We start from the raw sequence: 19,258 nt of genomic DNA, 5'->3' as shown, positions 1-19,258 counted from the left end.
TTGTTTTATATCTTTATGTCAATATCACATTTGAGCGATGAATATCAGGGAGGCTCTTGAAGTTCATTTATCCAAAAGGCTAGCTCCAAGACAAACCATTACAAGATTTGCTTCGATTTCAAGTTTGATTATGTACTCCCAGTAGGAGGCTATAACCATCCAATATAACTGGAGTAATTCAGAATTATTAACATTTGTAAGAGGGAACCAATTTCTTTATGGTAGTTCCAGCGTACCCGTAATCCATACATGGTGCCCTTGGTGGCAGCTTCACAATCTGATCTTTCACATCTTCTTGAACTTTGCCAAAGTGGCTTAAATATTCAGGCAAGGATCTTCATCAACAACCACAGGGATTGCCCAGCCTAGTGCTGCACCAGTCTAAGAACCAATCAAATATCCCACTTTCGATTGGTCAGAGGAATATTGCTTGGGTCTAAAGGCTAAATAAGCCACCAGGCTATCATAAAACGCTTTCAACCCTGTAGAATGTCTAGAAGACTTTGATATTATGGGGCTGAGGACTGGCAAAGCACAAGACCTGGAGTGGATTGCTTCACGAAGGGCAGCATTTTCGGTCCTCAATTGGTCCGAAACCAGGGTTTGTTGCTGCAAGACAGCAGCCAGGTCAATATCAGGATCCATACCAGAAACAGTTAGAAGTGTATAAGTGTTGCAACCTTTTCAGTTCTTAATGCCTACCCATAATCGAGGTCTAGGTCTTCCACTATCCGGTGTACGGGCAACTGTTTCCAGAACCCACAATATAAGCACACACTTGAATATGTGGAAGGCAAGTGCCCTGAAGATGCTGCCACCCTTTACATAAAAAAACAATTGTATACAACATTTATAGGGAGATTAGCAGTCGGTTTTCAAGTAGAGAGTGATAGAGCGGAACGTGGTAACAATTTACCTGCGTTCGGATGCTCTTTAGGTCGATGAATCTTTTGTCTAAGTGGGAACTCTCTGTACTCTTAATCGATCAATCACCTTATATCGATAATCAATAACGAACATAAGCAACACCTTGAACAACATAACACTTAACAATTAATCCAGAATACATTTCGGCGAACCCTGACCTTTCAGCCAGGAATAACCACACCAGTTTATTGCAAAGTTAGTGAATTTATTTCCCTATATTAACAAAGCTAGCACAATATAAATGTGTCTCAACACCAAATGATAGACATAAATGAACATTAATAGCTGTCCATAACGTCGAAACAAGTGTAATCTATGTAGCATTTGAATCACAAGGCATTCGATAGTGGCAATGCAAAGCACTAATACGATAATCTGTAATGGGCTAATTGCGTACATTTAGTCAGCATAACAAGATCTCCAATTGCATCGTGCGACACGTGGAATCCTCGTCTAACCTCAAATTAGCATCAGCATGTGGGACTTCATGCAAAAACAATTTGGCAACATCAATTTAGAAAACTCCTAGCTAGGGTCCTTATCAAAATCAGCAGTTGGTTACCTAAAAGGAACACAATGCAATTTTACAATTTCCTTTCATAATTACCAATTCCGATCAGCAATCAATGAAGTCTTCGTCTCACAGGTACCGTTTCTCGATCAGCATGGGCCGGGACAAAGGGGCAGGGGTGAACAGGGCAATTGCCTCACGGCGGCAAGATAAGATTACTACTTCATGCAAAGGGGCAAATCAAAGTTAAAGTCTCTAGGGCAAGAATCATTAAAGTCTCTTTCTCTCGACTAGAGAAAGCATCAAAGTCTCTCAAAATGGCGTCGCAGCAAAATGGGTCATAATAGCTATGAAGTCAAAATGGCGGGATGTCCGAAGAGAGAGAGAGCTCCCCTCTCGTGCACCTGGGTTTTATAGACAACAGTTCAAGTCCTGTAGGGTCTCCATTGGTGGGTTCATAGGTTAGCTTCAAATTGACCAATCAAAAACGACAGTTCTCAAGCTTTTACTTAAGCATACATTATCCTTGGAGATGGATACGTAATTTGCAACATTGTCTCTCGATTAGCTTACTCTCAGAGCCTCCATTGTCCGCACCTGCAAGCCGACCTTGAATTTAAGAAAAAATATGCCTTGCTGGCACCAACTTTAAGATAAGCATGTGAGCAGTTTCTGTGGAAAAGTACAGCTTCAAGCTAAAATACACGTTTAATAGCACAGTGGAAAAATACGAACATTTAAACCGTGAGACCAGGCAACTAGGCCAAAGCCTCCGCTAAAGTAATGCTAAGCTAAGGCATTTCAAATAAGCAAAATCGTAGCACATGTTTATGATTATGTCGGATTAGTGCAATTCTAATACACCACGTTATATAAAGCACGCGTATAAATGTCGGCAAACTACTCTGAGGGCACATTTTGTCCCCGTACAATCTTTATTAGTTCGGTTAATGTCACACATGATTATTTCAGCACTACGTTTATGCGTTAATAAATCAAAACCTTCATTTTCTGCTTCATCAATCCCTCCTCTGATGACTACTTGTCATCACACAAATTTAGCCCACAAATTTTATCCCATTAAAATTCTGTCAGCTCCCTTTTCCTTTTAGTTCCCCTAGTTTGCTCTTTGTATTCTTCTGCCATTCTTTTCATTATTTTCTCCTCCTTTCTTCTTTTAATTCTCTCCATAATCATTATTATTCCCCTTTTTATTCCCCAAATTCCAAATACACAAATTATTACTATTAATATTCCTTCTATTATTTTCAATAATATTCCATTCCAAATTCCCCCAATCCAATGTCCCACTGAAGCAAGTCCCTTTCCAACCTTTTCCCACACTCCTGGTTCTTTCAGTTCTTTCAAATCTGCACTTTCTTTTGTTAGGTTAGCAAGCATAGTTTTAATCTTCACACTATTATCAGGTATATAGGTGCAGCAGTGACGTGCACCAATCATTTTGCAAACGCCTCCATCCTTTGCTAAAAGAATGTCTAAAGCAAGCCTATTTTGAAGAGTCATAGCTCTTTCCGCTGCAAGTTCAGCATCCATCAGGATTATAGCACCTGAAAACTTTGTCAGCATGTTATCCACTATAGTAGACAACTTTCTTATTTTGATGGAATTCAGCACAACTCCCAATGAAGGAATCATGGCTCCAAATATATCACCTACCACAGCAGCTGCGGTCTCTCTTTTCTGGATACGATGGGATCCAGGTGTCTTTTCAATCATCGATATGTCATCCAGTTGATAAACCTTTGGAAACACTATACCCAAATAACATCTTCCCCACCATCCCTTTGGAAGACGATAATAGGCATTATGCCCACAAATGTAATACACCCCTGGAATGACAGGGTCAAGTCCGTCCATCATGAATGTCCATTTGGCCTTAAAGATAAACGTATGTTTGCATTCACTCGCTCCTACAAAAATATTGTCATAGTAAGATTCACCTCGATATATACAAAATTTCCCTACATGCCAAGCATGTAAAGCAATTTTCCCTTGTGTCTTTATAGCAGCAAAGTCATAGTTATCTACTGAAGTCCTCTTATGTAACTCCTTTTCTAATTTCGCATTCATTTGTGCCCTTCTATCATCTGTGCGATCTAAAAAGCTTATTTCTACAGCAGAGACGGAGCAAGTAAGGTTCTCCCTATGAGCATGAGCCGTCTCAAAAGGTTGCATTGGCTCGAAAAAATCCCTCATAATTTTGTAATCCCAATATTTTGCAGTCTCGCTTAGCTGTGCTATTATAGGAACATAAGCAAAGGTAACATCATAATTTGAGAAAAAATACTGTATATTAGATTGACCATAAAACCTAGACATTACTATACTACATGTAATCCCATATGTAAGAGGCATGTGGTGATAAGTCACCCCTTCCTTTACCGATGTCGGTATCTGTGTACACACATAACAATCCTTCGCATCCATAGTCTCAACATACTCTGTTAGTAAGCGATAGAAAACGTTATACGAAAGCTCTTTCTTATCATGCAAGAGCCTCTCATCCATTGCTAGTTTTTTCAATGGTGTTAGTTCAGTGACAGTAACAGGAACAATAGTGGAAGCAGCAATAGTTTCCTTCTCACCTTTCCCATGCATTCCAAACACAATTGCCATTATTATTAGTACACATGTTAGTACCAGGCCTATACACACGTATTTACAATATTTCTTTCTATTATTCTGCATAGCGTACCCAGGCATGATCTGTATAGAATCAGAGAGCTAGAAGCACCTATAAATGAAACTACTTAGCAATTCAGTTACAAAGCTGAACGAGCACAATGTTCACACCGTCTTCTTCAAAAGGCCAGTCACTTATCGGTTAGCAGCATTTGTCTCAATTCGGTTTAGCAATGTCTCAGCTGGTTGTTTGTCTCACGTTAGATTGCAGCAAGCAATGCCATTTACTACCGTTTCAATCAACAGAGTCTATGAAACTTTTCTTTTCTATTGGTATCTCTTCTTCTTCTTCGTTCTCGATGCTTAGAGATACAAACTCATCAGTCCAATCATCATTGACTGCATATGCCCATTCAGGACCGGAATACCTCTTGTTTGGTATCCTTTTCCTTTTCAATTTTGCTTCTCTCTTTGATTCTGCTTCGCTGGCACTCTCCTCCTTCGCCAAGTCCTTTTCCTCACTTGACGATTGTTCCACGACAGTCACTTCCTTTCTTTTCTCTTTCACTTTCGGCCTTCCTCCTTCGTTCAAACCTTCTTTACCCTTTTCTTTTATCGGTGAGATACTTAGTCTTCTTTTTGCACCGTGTCCGTTTGATGGACCTGCGATCCTTTCTGTAGAAGTTTGAGCTCTTTCGTTCTGCTCTTCTTTGTCCCCACCTTCAGGGGAATCAGTCACGTTTTCCTTTTCTTTTTCTGTATCGTCTGTTTCTGGGAAAGCCCCCTTCTGCTCAGGCTCTCCTGCCTTCTCACTCTCTTCGAGCACTTCGTCACCGTTACTTTCTTCAGGCTCTGTATCACTTTCAGCTGCTTCAGGTTCCTTGTCACCTTCAGCTGCTTCAGGCTTTTTGCTACCCTCAGCGGCTTCAGGCTCTTTGTCACCTGCAGCTTCGTCGTCGCTGTCTGAACTTTCTCCTTGGTCTTCCCCAAGTGAGTCGGACTCTTCGTTCTCCAATAATATCTCCTTTTCTTCTGCTGTTGCTTGTTCGCTTTCAGTTCGCGTTTGTTCTGTCTCAGCACTCGGCACCGTTTTATCAGGCACTGGTAGTTTCAGCGCTTCAACTTCCTCATCTGTGGGACACAACACCTTCTTTGTATGACTGGCGTGAATCCAGTTGGGAACCCCCGCACACTTCACAGCGGTAGTTGTCGTCAGGATCACTTGGAAAGGGCCTTTCCAACGGGGTTCCAGACACGACTTCCTCACGTGCTTCTTTATCACGACCCAGTCACCTGCTTTCAGTGCGTGTCCTGGACCTTGGATCGGTGGCAAGGTGGTCGCTTCCACCTGGTGAGAGAAAGAGCAAACCACGTCAGCCAGACCTTTGCAGTAGTCTAACACCATATCATCTGTAATATTCAAAAGCATGTTTGCGGGGACTGCAGGAAGTCTCATAGCCCTGCCCATGAGAATTTCGTGCGGAGACAATCCAGTTTTTCTATCCGGAGTGTTTCTCATTGACATTAGCACTAAGGGCAATGCGTCAGGCCATTTCAAATTTGTTGATGCACATATTTTTGCCATTCTCGACTTCAGCGTACCATTCATCTGCTCCACCAGTCCTGATGCTTCAGGGCAATAGCTACAGTGCAGCTTTTGCTCAATGTTCAGTGCTTCGCAAAGTAACTTCATCACCTCGTTATTGAAGTGACTTCCCCTATCTGATTCTAAAGAGATCGGGAATCCGAAACGTGGTATTAACTCCCTCAATAATAGCTTGGCAACTGTAAGGCTGTCGTTTCTACGTGTGGGGTATGCCTCAATCCAATGACTAAAAATGCACACAATCACCAACACATATCTTAAACCTCCATGCACAGGCATCTCAATGAAGTCCATCTGCATACGACTAAAAGGACCGCTTGCCCTACCAATGTTGGTCGTGTTCACAACCGTTCCCTTTCCTGGGTTCATCTGTTGGCAAGTGACACATCGATGGCAAACTGCTTCTGCAGCTTGACGAAATCTGGGGTTAAACCAATCAGTTTTGAACAATCTTATCATGGCATCTCTCCCTAGGTGAGCTTGCCCATGATAGAACCGCGCAAGCTGTGATAAGAGACTATTTGGCAGAACAAATTTTCCCTCATGTGAAACCCATAGCTCGTCTTGTCTCTTTATACATTGTGATTTAATCCAGGAATCTCTTTCATTCTCCCTGACATTATTCTGTAGTGCTTTTAGTTCTTCTATTGTATCTACGACCTTCAAGGCAAATGCTTCAGCTGGTTCGAGTTCTGGTTCACTTATTGTATTCCAATCATCCCTTAACAATATACAGTTCAAGGCACAAAATCTTGCGACTTGATCTGCATAGGCATTTCCCAGAGACACATAATCCTGTCCTTTCGTGTGAGCACTGCACTTTACCACTGCAACTTCAGCTGGCACTTGAATGGCATGTAACAATTCCCTTATTCTCTCCCCATTTTTCACTGGGGATCCTGAAGAAGTCAGGAAACCTCTCTGTGACCACAGTTGTCCAAAGTCATGCACAATCCCAAACCCGTATTGGCTATCAGTGTAAATGGTGACTTTCATCAATGCAGACAATTGACATGCTCTAGTAAGGGCTACAAGTTCTGCTACTTGTGCAGAATAGACTCCTTGGAGCCATCCCGCTTCCAAGACCCCTGTCACAGTACATACAGCATATCCTGCTTTCAAAATTCCCACCCCATCTCTTAGACATGAACCATCAACAAAAAGAATTTGGTCATTTTCATCAAGTTTTGTATCCTTGATGTCCGGTCGAGGTTTTGTGCAAAATTCAGTCACCTGAAGGCAGTCATGCTCGACGTCTTCAGCGTTCTCAATTTCAGCATGTTCTCCAGGAAGCAAGGTAGCTGGATTCAACGTAGTGCACCTTTTCAGCTGCACATTCGGTGAGCCCAGAATAGTCGTTTCATACCTTGTGAGTCTTGCTCCAGTCATGTGCTGCGTTCGGGAGCGGGTCAAAAGTATCTCAACTGAGTGAGGGACCATGACTGTTACTGGGTGTCCCATCACTATTCCTTCACTCTGAGTGAGGCTGATACCAACTGCTGCTACGGCGCGCAAACACCCTGGGAGTGCTGCTGCAACCGGATCCAGAGTAGCTGAAAAATACGCTACTGGTCTGTTTACGCCACCATGGGCTTGAGTCAAGACAGACAAAGAACATGCATCACGTTCATGACAAAACAATGTGAAAGGCTTCGTGTAATCAGGCATACCTAAAGCTGGAGCCCTACACATGCACTCCTTTAATTCAACAAAAGCATCCATTTCATCTCCTTTCAGCTCAATTTCATCCAAGGCATCCTTTTGGGTCAATTTCAATAGAGGCTTTGCTAGAGACGAGAAGTTGGGAATCCACTGGCGACAGTATCCCACCATTCCCAAAAACTTCCTCACCTCCTTCCTTGTCTTTGGTGGACTCATTTGAAGTACACTTGTAATTCTTTCCTTCATTATTTTCCGTGACCCTTTCTCTATCTGGTGACCCAAGTATTTCACTTTCTTCTGACAGAACTGCAGTTTGGAAGGAGACACTTTATGTCCATTCTCTCCCAAATGGTTCAACAGAGCAATGGTATCGGCTGTGCAGCCACTTTCTGTCTTTGATGCAACCAGTAAGTCATCAATGTACTGTACTAGGGTTGACTCGAACGGCAATTCTAATTCTTCCAAATCTTTCTTTAGGACTTGATTGAATATCGACGGTGACTCAGAGAACCCTTGAGGAATTCGACACCAACTGTATACTCTGTCTAGGAATTTGAAACAAAAGAGGAATTGGCTATCCTCATGAAGAGGCACAGAAAAGAATGCTTGTGACAAATCGATGACTGAGAACCACTCAGCTTCGCAAGGGATCTGAAACATTATCATAGCCGGATTCGGTACGACAGGGCAGCACTTGATTATGATGTCATTTATTTTCCTCAAATCCTGTACAAGTCGGACTTTCCCACTTGGCTTTATTAGTCCCATTATCGGTGAATTACATGGGCTGCTTAATACTTCTTTCAGTACTCCCTGCTTCACGAATTCGTCAATAAGTTGGGCAACTTTCATGAGGGTATCTTGTGGCATGTGGTATTGTGGGGTCTGGGGAAAGATCGCATTGGGCTTTACCATCACTTTTACTGGTTCTACTCCTTTCATCAATCCCACCTCTTTCCCTGTCATGTCCCACACTTTCTTTCCGACTGTTTCCCGTAGTTCTGCTGGGATATCTTCTTCAGTTATCATTGGTAAAAGACAAATCAGAGGATACTCTTCGTCGACCGTTTCTATCTCATCACCCTCTACACTGTCCTCTTCTTCCCCATCACTGCTCGTCTGTATTGTTATTCCCTCGTTCGAACACATTATCGAACAACCCAATTTGCACAATAGGTCTCTTCCTAACAGTGCTATCGGGCTTGAGTCACATACCACAAACTGATGTACCCCTTGATAGTTACCAATGTTGACTGGTATCGGATCTGTTATTGGGTTCGTCAGATGCCTGTTTGCTACTCCCACCACTTGAACTGTCCTCCCTGAGAGTGGCAAATTTGGTACTTCACTGCTCTTAACAGTTGAACGTGTGGCTCCCGTGTCAACCAGGAATGAGACACGATGGCCCATTACTGTTCCTTCTACGTACGGACCCCTTTGATCAACTTCTAAAGATGCCGCAAGCACACAATCTCCTTCCTCTTCTGAGCTTTCACTCTCCCATACATTGTTTATTCCACTCTCACTGTGTAATGGGAACTGTTGTACTGTGCCGTTTGTGCTCATTACCTGACCCGTTACCTGTGGAGGAACCATCACTTGCTGCTGACTCATTGGTGCCAAAGGTATTTGCATTTGCTGATTAGGTACCAAAGGTAACTGCTGTTGCATCGGCTGCATTTGCGTCATTTGCACACGGGGCATCTGCATCTGCTGCGGCTGCATAGGTTGTAATCCCTGCAATTGGTTTATGGTCTGAAAATTTGGGTTTAGACCTCTCATTTTTGGTCCTCTCATTGTCTGAAATGCATTGACATCATTGTTTTGCTGACCAACACCTATCCCTGCACCTGCACCTTCCTGCACCACCATCGGGCACTCGCGTTTCCAATGACCTACGTTTCCGCACGCGTGACACGGCATCACCTTCTTCATTGCCTGCACACCCGTCACAACAGTGTTCAAATCCGGACCATTATTCACAAAACCTCCTCTGCCTCTACCTCTGGCCTGTGGTTGAAACGCCATGTTTCCCTGCAACTGTGGCTGCTGTTGCGGAAACACCATGCTTCCCTGCAACTGCGGCTGCTGTTGCGGTACCTGCTGTTGGAACCCTTGCATCCCTGGCAACCCTTGCAATCCCTGCAGACCTTGCAAGCCTGTCTGAGCCGCCTTAAGCTGCATCATCATCACCTTCTCTTTCAGCCTTTTCTGTTTCACCTCAATTTCGTCGCTACAGTATTTCGCATAAGTCAAGACTTCATCAATCGGTTTCGACTGCCAGCAGATCAAATGTGATTTTATCATCTGACTTATCTCTGGTCTCAGCCCTTCCACAAATCTGAACACAAAATGAAGCATATCTTTCGCCTCGATTGCTTCCGTGCCACTGTAATTCTTGAACGCCTTCAACAACCTCTCATAGTAACTATGAATCGACTCTTTAGCCTCTTGGGCAGTTCGATCAATTTTCTGCCAATCCACATTTTTCGCGGCAACCTTTGTCTTCAAATGCTCAATCACCTTATAGTACAGACACATGACCATAGGTGATGGTGCGCCTGTCTCTCTGTCTCTCTCTGGTTCACTTGTCGGCCAACCTACAGCTCTTTTGCAATCCTCCCACAAATCTGCCGGAACCACAATCTCGAATAAAGTGTTCAGGTCTTCCCAGAGACATTTTGCAAGCTTCACAAACCTATCAGTCTGTTGATACCATTTGATCGGCTTCTCTCTCAGTTTGGGAAAATCATTCGTAAAGGACTGAATATCACTCCTGTGCCATGGTACATGTACTAATTTTCCCCCTGCTGTCTCCCTCATGGGTAACATTGTTACGGTCTCGCTGCTCTGCGGTCTTTTCTCATTGTGCTCTGTGGCACTGTCCCTCCTCTTATCCTTCCTCTTTACCCATCTGCTTTCCCACTTGTCTAAGCACCTCCACACTTGGGCACTCTGCAACAATTCTCTAAGGTGTGCCTTCATGCCTGCTGATCTCATGTGTTCAAAATCTGTGGTCCCAAAATCCAACCTATAGCTCCTGCTCAAGTGTTTCGTCTTGCCTATGTCAATCCCGTTCCTGTCTGCTACTTCCTGCAAACTTTTATGTACCTTGTTTACCTCTTTCGTGATCTTTGGACATAGATACCTCAACTCCTCTTCCGTGTAGGACTCTAACCTGTTCACACCCATATTCCCTTCCACCAATTCTTGTGCTTCCATGTTCAGCCTCATCCTGCTCAAGTAATCGTCTCCTTTCCCACTGTCTGAGCTTTGTGTGGAATTTAAACTGTTGAACCATTGTGTCAGCTGCTGCGCATTTACCCCCATCAGTGTAGCATTCACATCGACTGCCATCGATGGTTGCGGCAACTTTTCAGTGTTCGATGTTAATGGTATTATCAGTGGGGGGCTCGACCTCACCAGTGTTGACTGAGCGCATACGGGACTAAACTCCATCAAGGACCCACACCCAGTTGGCTGAGCCGCTATCGGAGTTATCCCTGGAATGTTTTCTATGCACCTTCTTTCTGTCCCATTTTGCAGCATTGGTCCCTGACTGTTCATGCCTAAGTTAGGCTGACTATACAGAGGTACCACTGGACCTACGGTAATGGGCAGTGATATCGCATCTGGATTTTGTCCATTTCCCATATTCTGAGGCATGTTCATCCCCATATTATGGGCCATCATTGCCGGCATGCCCATCTGACTCCCCGTCATTTGAGCATGAACATTTCCTCCCTGCATTTGCTTTTGAGGCCTCATAAACTGAGTTGATTCAGCTTGTGCCATTGTTGGGTTGTAACCATTCTGTACGCCCCTTACGGTTGGATCTAGAATCATCCCTCCATTGTTGTCACTGCTGTAGTACCCTGGCATCTGCGGCTGATAGTGTTCTGCTGGTTTCAACACGGGCACATTTGGATACATTCTCCTGACCTGTGGTATCTGTGGGGTGAGCAGTAAGCTCGGATCCTTAGATCCCGACGGTGCTCCTGGATTCTGCGTTTCACTGTTCTGTACCGATGCCGGAGGGGCAGAACTGGTACTTGGACCTTGTCCATTCTCTGCATAAGGTGGTGGACGGTCGTTCAACAATTCCATTATCAACTCTTCATCCTCTAACTCCTCTTCTCTTCTCAACTTTTCCTCGTCCTCTCTGTCCTTGGAACACTTCCGGTCTGTCTTACAGGTAGCTTTCTTACCTGTCTCCTCTTCATCCTTAGTAATTGCGGGGAACAATTTTATTCCCTGCAATACATCTGACCTCCACACCTTCTGCGCATTATCCCACCTAGCATCCGCTAGTGTCTTTTCTACCTTCCTCATCCTTGTTTCAAACTTGTTTTTCTGTTGCTGTCTAGCCATGAGTTCCCAGATTGCTAGAGCCTCAAACTGTGCTGGCCTTGGAGGCACCTTCATGTCATACATCGTGAATCTCAAATTCTCTAGGACCCTTATATTGAATGTCCCATGTATCGGGAATGCTACGCTCCCATGTTTCTCTGTCCACTTGTGCCATTGCTTTAGCCAAAGACACGGAGCTACCCCCTTTTCCTCCATTACAATGTAAGCTGGTGTGCCCTCGGGCGGCGTCTCTTCCCCTACGCTCGCTTTGATGTATGACTCTCCCTTCATCGCGCTCCTGAATGCTTTAAGGAATTTCATCTTTCTCGTCTTTTATTTAACCAAGTTTATAATCAATAGGTAATTTCTGTTTCACCAAGTTTGTAATCAATAGGTGACTTTAATTCCCGGAATACTCTTCACCTGCCTTTCCCCTTCCAATCGAGTGCCACGGACTGCGTCCAATCCGTGCGCGACCCGTCTCACCCACCAACCTATCCCAGCACGGCTCCTAGTGACGTCACACTCACACACACTGCGGCTGACAAAGCCTCGCGGCTAATCCTCCTTCACTCAGTTCCTCCCGTAACAACTTTTTGCATATATCGCGAGCTTACCGAAACTAAAACAGATCTGTCGGTTTACTACAGGAAGGGTAACACAACCGCTTCAGGACCTTAGGGACTTTTCACTAACCTCGGCCACTATTCGATCTCTTTCACCAGCCTCGGCCGCTATTCCGTCTTTCTCAGTCCCCACATTCGCAAGCAAATCTGACCCGCAGACCTACTCTCAACTTGTCAATGATCTGTTCTAGTGCACTTAGAATCTTGTCAAAGCCCGAAGTCGAAGTTTCTATCACTCCCTAACACACGTACCCACTCGTTGACCACGCCCGATCAACCTACTAAACCGCCCAGACCACAACATGGATCAACATACTCCGGAGTCTCTTGACCTCGCAGGGCCCGTCTCAACAACAACAACCACGTGGACCTTTTTATGCACAAAGCGCCAAACGCACATGAAGTTCGACGACTTCCCTACTCTCACACTCGGAGCCGCACCTCCGCTAACTCTATGAAGTTCGACGACTTCTCTACTTCTACACTCGGAGTCGCACCTCCGCTATCCTTAAAAGAAAGTCCTCGCAACCTTTTCACACACCCTGCGGCAATAAGCTGTGCAAGCGCAAAACCCTAACTTCACTCATACCATCACTAGTACTGCCAACGCTGTTTCCACATCTCCTTTCTCTCCATTCGCAAGCTTCGAGATCCCGGGAAAGTCGCGGTGGACCTAGCCCATCATCATCTTGTCAATTATTTTCATCCAAGAAAATCTAATTCAACTTCTCGAATGAGGCCTCAAATCCGTAACCGTTAATTCAACACCATGTACTCTAATGGTACAGGGTCCCAAAAGACGTAACCATCCTCTGCTACCATCTACTGATAGAGCGGAACGTGGTAACAATTTACCTGCGTTCGTATGCTCTTTAGGTCGATGAATCTTTTGACTAGGTGGGAACTCTCTGTACTCTTAATCGATCAATCACCTTATATCGATAATCAATAACGAACATAAGCAACACCTTGAACAACATAACACTTAACAATTAATCCAGAATACATTTTGGCGAACCCTGACCTTTCAGCCAGGAATAACCACACCAGTTTATTGCAAAGTTAGTGAATTTATTTCCCTATATTAACAAAGCTAGCACAATATAAATGTGTCTCAACACCAAATGATAGACATAAATGAACATTAATAGCTGTCCATAACGTCGAAACAAGTGTAATCTATGTAGCATTTGAATCACAAGGCATTCGATAGTGGCAATGCAAAGCACTAATACGATAATCTGTAATGGGCTAATTGCGTACATTTAGTCAGCATAACAAGATCTCCAATTGTATCGTGCGACACGTGGAATCCTCGTCTAACCTCAAATTAGCATCAGCATGTGGGACTTCATGCAAAAACAATTTGGCAACATCAATTTAGAAAACTCCTAGCTAGGGTCCTTATCAAAATCAGCAGTTGGTTACCTAAAAGGAACACAATGCAATTTTACAATTTCCTTTCATAATTACCAATTCCGATCAGCAATCAATGAAGTCTTCGTCTCACAGGTACCGTTTCTCGATCAGCATGGGCCGGGACAAAGGGGCAGGGGTGAACAGGGCAATTGCCTCACGGCGGCAAGATAAGATTACTACTTCATGCAAAGGGGCAAATCAAAGTTAAAGTCTCTAGGGCAAGAATCATTAAAGTCTCTTTCTCTCGACTAGAGAAAGCATCAAAGTCTCTCAAAATGGCGTCGCAGAAAAATGGGTCATAATAGCTATGAAGTCAAAATGGCGGGATGTCCGAAGAGAGAGAGAGCTCCCCTCTCGTGCACCTGGCTTTTATAGACAACAGTTCAAGTCCTGTAGGGTCTCCATTGGTGGGTTCATAGGTTAGCTTCAAATTGACCAATCAAAAACGACAGTTCTCAAGCTTTTACTTAAGCATACATTATCCTTGGAGATGGATACGTAATTTGCAACATTGTCTCTCGATTAGCTTACTCTCAGAGCCTCCATTGTCCGCACCTGCAAGCCGACCTTGAATTTAAGAGAAAATATGCCATGCTGGCACCAACTTTAAGATAAGCATGTGAGCAGTTTCTGTGGAAAAGTACAGCTTCAAGCTAAAATACACGTTTAATAGCACAGTGGAAAAATACGAACATTTAAACCGTGAGACCAGGCAACTAGGCCAAAGCCTCCGCTAAAGTAATGCTAAGCTAAGGCATTTCAAATAAGCAAGATCGTAGCACATGTTTATGATTATGTCGGATTAGTGCAATTCTAATACACCACGTTATATAAAGCACGCGTATAAATGTCGGCAAACTACTCTGAGGGCACATTTTGTCCCCGTACAATCTTTATTAGTTTGGTTAATGTCACACATGATTATTTCAGCACTACGTTTATGCGTTAATAAATCAAAACCTTCATTTTCTGCTTCATCAAGAGTGTTCCAATTTCAACGACAGGTGGAGTGCATCCATAGGGAGGAGCCAAAAAGAATCCTGTATAATGTGAAAGGCTGATTTAAAAAAATATATATTTTAATGATTTTGCATCATATGTGAACATAACACATTAACACACTGCCAAAGAAACAGCAACACTTGCCTGCAGAGGTACATGATTGACATAGTTAATACAAACATATGCCTTCAGTTTCAGTACATCTGTTTTTTTTGCATAATGGTACATATTTGTCGATCCCATAGCTACAATGTAGTTGGAGTGGTCCCCTGTTGTCCCACTAAGTAGTTTGTGAAAGGGGCCCATATGTCTTTGGGACGGGACGTTATAGGCAGCTCCTCTGCATAAACGTCTAAGATGTCCCTGCAGTATGCTACATCTGTCAGCCACTTTGTGTGTGTGGAGTATGAGCGGTTTCCCCAATGGATAGCCACCAGCCGCTTTGTCAATAGTAGTGTCACCACTACGACTTCCCTAATCCCAGCAGACACATTTGGACTGTGCACTGCACTGAGTCAGCTGTCATAGTGCGCAGGTCAGCTACCACCTCCTCCAGAACCCCTTTATACGAGTGCAGTCCCATGCTAGATGAATAAAGTCCACCTCTGCCTGCCCACAACAGACACAGCACGTATACTCTCAGAGCCCATAGCAGTGCAATCTCAGGGGTGTGTAATACAGCTGGTGAAAATACTTAAAATGGATAGTACACAGGTTGCAGTTGAGTTGGAGGTGAGGTAACCAGTTAATGAGCAGCAAAAGCTCCAGTCATCTTGTGTCAGGGGTGATGAGATTTGAAGTTCACTGCTCCAATGCCTGTCCTTCAGTGGGGGAGCTTCAATCTTTGTGGCTAAATTCAACTTGGTGACCAGATGTTGCCGACCAAAGCTAGTGAGCAGGGTTTGAAGTGCACTCAATGTCGGGGGTTCATATGGAAATGTTGGATAGAAGTCTCATATGGCATGCATAAGGCAATGGTAGTAAAAAGAGAAGAGCAGTGTGACTTTCTGTATGTATGTATGTCAAATCTGTAGGTGCTAAGAAGGTTCCCCCTGGTTAAAGGTCCCCCATTGTGATAATTCCTACTGACTTCAGTGCTGTCAGTGCCTTAGTCTCCTGTGTGACGGATAGTGCCGGTAGATGCCCAAGCTGGGGCGTACAGTGGCAACTTTTTTGCTCTAGCTCCCAAAGCATTCCAGGCCGCAGCAGTAGAGTCAACTGTGTTGATTTCTGTGTGCAGCGTATCCTTGCTTGTGTATGGTAGTATATGATAGAGCGGTATGGGGTACGCATCCTCTGCCTCAACAGCTAAATGAGGTATATAGTCATGCAGTTTGTAGGAAGTTGGCTCTGTATGCACTATTTCAAAGTAAGGAATAGTATGCACAGAGTCCAAGGGTTCCCCTTAGAGGTAAGATAGTGGAAAAAAGAGATAATACTAATGCTCTATTTTCTGGTAGTGTGGTCGAGCAGTAGGATTATCAAAGGAGTAGTGTTAAGCATTTGTTGTACATACACACAGGCAATAAATGAGGAACACACACTCAGAGACAATTCCAGCCAATAGGTTTTTGTATAGAAAATATCTTTTCTTAGTTTATTTTAGGAACCACAGGTTCAAATTCTACATGTAATATCTCATTTGAATAATCACAATAGCATATATACTTTTTGCATAAAACACATTTAGCTGTTTTAAAAGTGGACACTGCAATTTTCACAGTTCCTGGGGGAGGTAAAGTAATGTTAGTTTTTGCAGGTAAGTAAACCACCTACGGGGTTCAGTTTGGGGTCCAAAGTAGCCCACCGTTGGGGGTTCAGAGCAACCCCAAAGTTACCACACCAGCAGCTCAGGGCCGGTCAGGTGCAGAGTTCAAAGTGGTGCCCAAAACACATAGGCTTCAATGGAGAAGGGGGTGCCCCGGTTCCAGTCTGCCAGCAGGTAAGTACCCGCGTCTTCGGAGGGCAGACCAGGGGGGTTTTGTAGGGCATCGGGGGGGACACAAGTCCACACAAAAAGTACACCCTCAGCAGCGCGGGGGCGGCCGGGTGCAGTGTGCAAACAAGCGTCGGGTTTGTGATAGGAATCAATGGGAGACCAAGGGGTCTCTTCAGCGATGCAGGCAGGCAAGGGGGGGGGCTCCTCGGGGTAGCCACCACCTAGGCAAGGGAGAGGGCCCCCTGGGGGTCGCTCCCGCACTGGAGTTCCGATCCTTCAGGTCCTGTGGGCTGCGGGTGCAGGGTCTTTTCCAGGCGTCGGGATTTTAGAGTCAGGCAGTCGCGGTCAGGGGGAGCCTCGGGATTCCCTCTGCAGGCGTCGCTGTGGGGGCTCAGGGGGGACAACTTTGGTTACTCACAGTCTCGGAGTCGCCGGAGGGTCCTCCCTGAGGTGTTGTTTCTTCACCAGTCGAGTCGGGGTCGCCGGGTCCAGTGTTGCAAGTCTCACACTTCTTGCGGGGATTGCAGGGGTTTTTAAATCTGCTCCTCTGGATACAAAGTTGCAGTCTTTGTTGAACAGGGCCGCTGTTCTCGGGAGTTTCTTGGTCTTTTGGAAGCAGGGCAATCCTCTGAGGATTCAGAGGTCACTGGTCCTGGGGAAAGCGTCGCTGGAGCAGTTTTCTTCTGAAGGAGGGAGACAGGCCGGTAGGGCTGGGGCCAAAGCAGTTGGTGTCTTCTTCTTCTCTGCAGGGTTTTTCAGCTCAGCAGTCCTCTTCTTCTTTAAGTTGCAGGAATCTAAATTCTTAGGTTCAGGGGAACCCTTAAATACTAAATTTAAGGGCGTGTTTAGGTCTGGGGGGTTAGTAGCCAATGGCTACTAGCCCTGAGGGTGGGTACACCCTCTTTGTGCCTCCTCCCAAGGGGAGGGGGACACATTCCTATCCCTATTGGGGGAATCCTCCATCTGCAAGATGGAGGATTTCTAAAAGTCAGAGTCATCTCAGCTCAGGACACCTTAGGGGCTGTCCTGACTGGCCAGTGACTCCTCCTTGTTATTCTCATTATTTCCTCCGGCCTTGCCGCCAAAAGTGGGGCCGTGACCGGAGGGGGCGGGCAACTCCACTAGCTGGAGTGCCCTGCGGTGCTGGAACAAAGGGGGTGAGCCTTTGAGGCTCACCGCCGGGTGTTACAGCTCCTGCCTGGTGGAGGTGATAGCATCTCCACCCAGTGCAGGCTTTGTTACTGGCCTCAGAGTGACAAAGGCACTCTCCCCATGGGGCCAACAACATGTCTCGAGTGTGGCAGGCTGCTAAAACCAGTCAGCCTACACGGGTAGTTGGTTAAGGTTTCAGGGGGCACCACTAAGGTGCCCTCTGGGGTGTATTTCACTATAAAATGTACACTGGCATTTATTGTGCTGAGAAGTTTGATACCAAACTTCCCAGTTTTCAGTGTAGCCATTATGGTGCTGTGGAGTTCGTGTTTGACAGACTCCCAGACCATATACTCTTATGGCTACCCTGCACTTACAATGTCTAAGGTTTTGCTTAGACACTGTAGGGGCACAGCGCTCATGCACTGGTGCCCTCACCTATGGTATAGTGCACCCTGCCTTAGGGCTGTAAGGCCTGCTAGAGGGGTGTCTTATCTATACTGCATAGGCAGTGTGAGGTTGGCATGGCACCCTGAGGGGAGTGCCATGTCGACTTACTTGTTTTGTCCTCACCAGCACACACAAGCTGGCAAGCAGTGTGTCTGTGCTGAGTGAGGGGTCCCCAGGGTGGCATAAGATATGCTGCAGCCCTTAGAGACCTTCCCTGGCATCAGGGCCCTTGGTACCAGGGGTACCAGTTACAAGGGACTTACCTGGATGTCAGGGTGTGCCAATTGTGTAAAACAAAAGTACAGGTTAGGGAAAGAACACTGGTGCTGGGGCCTGGTTAGCAGGCCTCGGCACACTTTCAATTCAAAACATAGCATCAGCAAAGGCAAAAAGTCAGGGGGTAACCATGCCAAGGAGGCATTTCCTTACCCAACCCCCCCCCCAAACGAAAGAGGATGAGACTAACCTTTCCCAAGAGAGTCTTCATTTTCTAAGTGGAAGAACCTGGAAAGGCCATCTGCATTGGCATGGGCAGTCCCAGGTCGGTGTTCCACTATAAAGTCCATTCCCTGTAGGGAGATGGACCACCTCAACAGTTTTGGATTTTCACCTTTCATTTGCATCAGCCATCTGAGAGGTATGTGGTCAGTTTGAACTACAAAGTGAGTACCAAAGAGGTATGGTCTCAGCTTCTTCAGGGACCAAACCACAGCAAAGGCCTCCCTCTCAATGGCACTCCAACGCTGCTCCCTGGGGAGTAAACTCCTGCTAATGAAAGCAACAGGCTGGTCAAGGCCATCATCATTTGTTTGGGACAAAACTGCCCCTATCCCATGTTCAGAGGCATCTGTCTGCACAATTAACTGCTTGGAGTAATCTGGAGCTTTTAGAACTGGTGCTGTGCACATAGCTTGTTTCAGGGTGTCAAAGGCCTGTTGGCATTCTACAGTCCAGTTTACCTTCTTGGGCAT

The sequence above is a fragment of the Pleurodeles waltl genome, chromosome 8 (genome assembly GCF_031143425.1).
Source record: "Pleurodeles waltl isolate 20211129_DDA chromosome 8, aPleWal1.hap1.20221129, whole genome shotgun sequence".
Classification (NCBI taxonomy): Eukaryota; Metazoa; Chordata; class Amphibia; order Caudata; family Salamandridae; genus Pleurodeles; species Pleurodeles waltl.
This window is presented reverse-complemented; position numbering follows the sequence as displayed.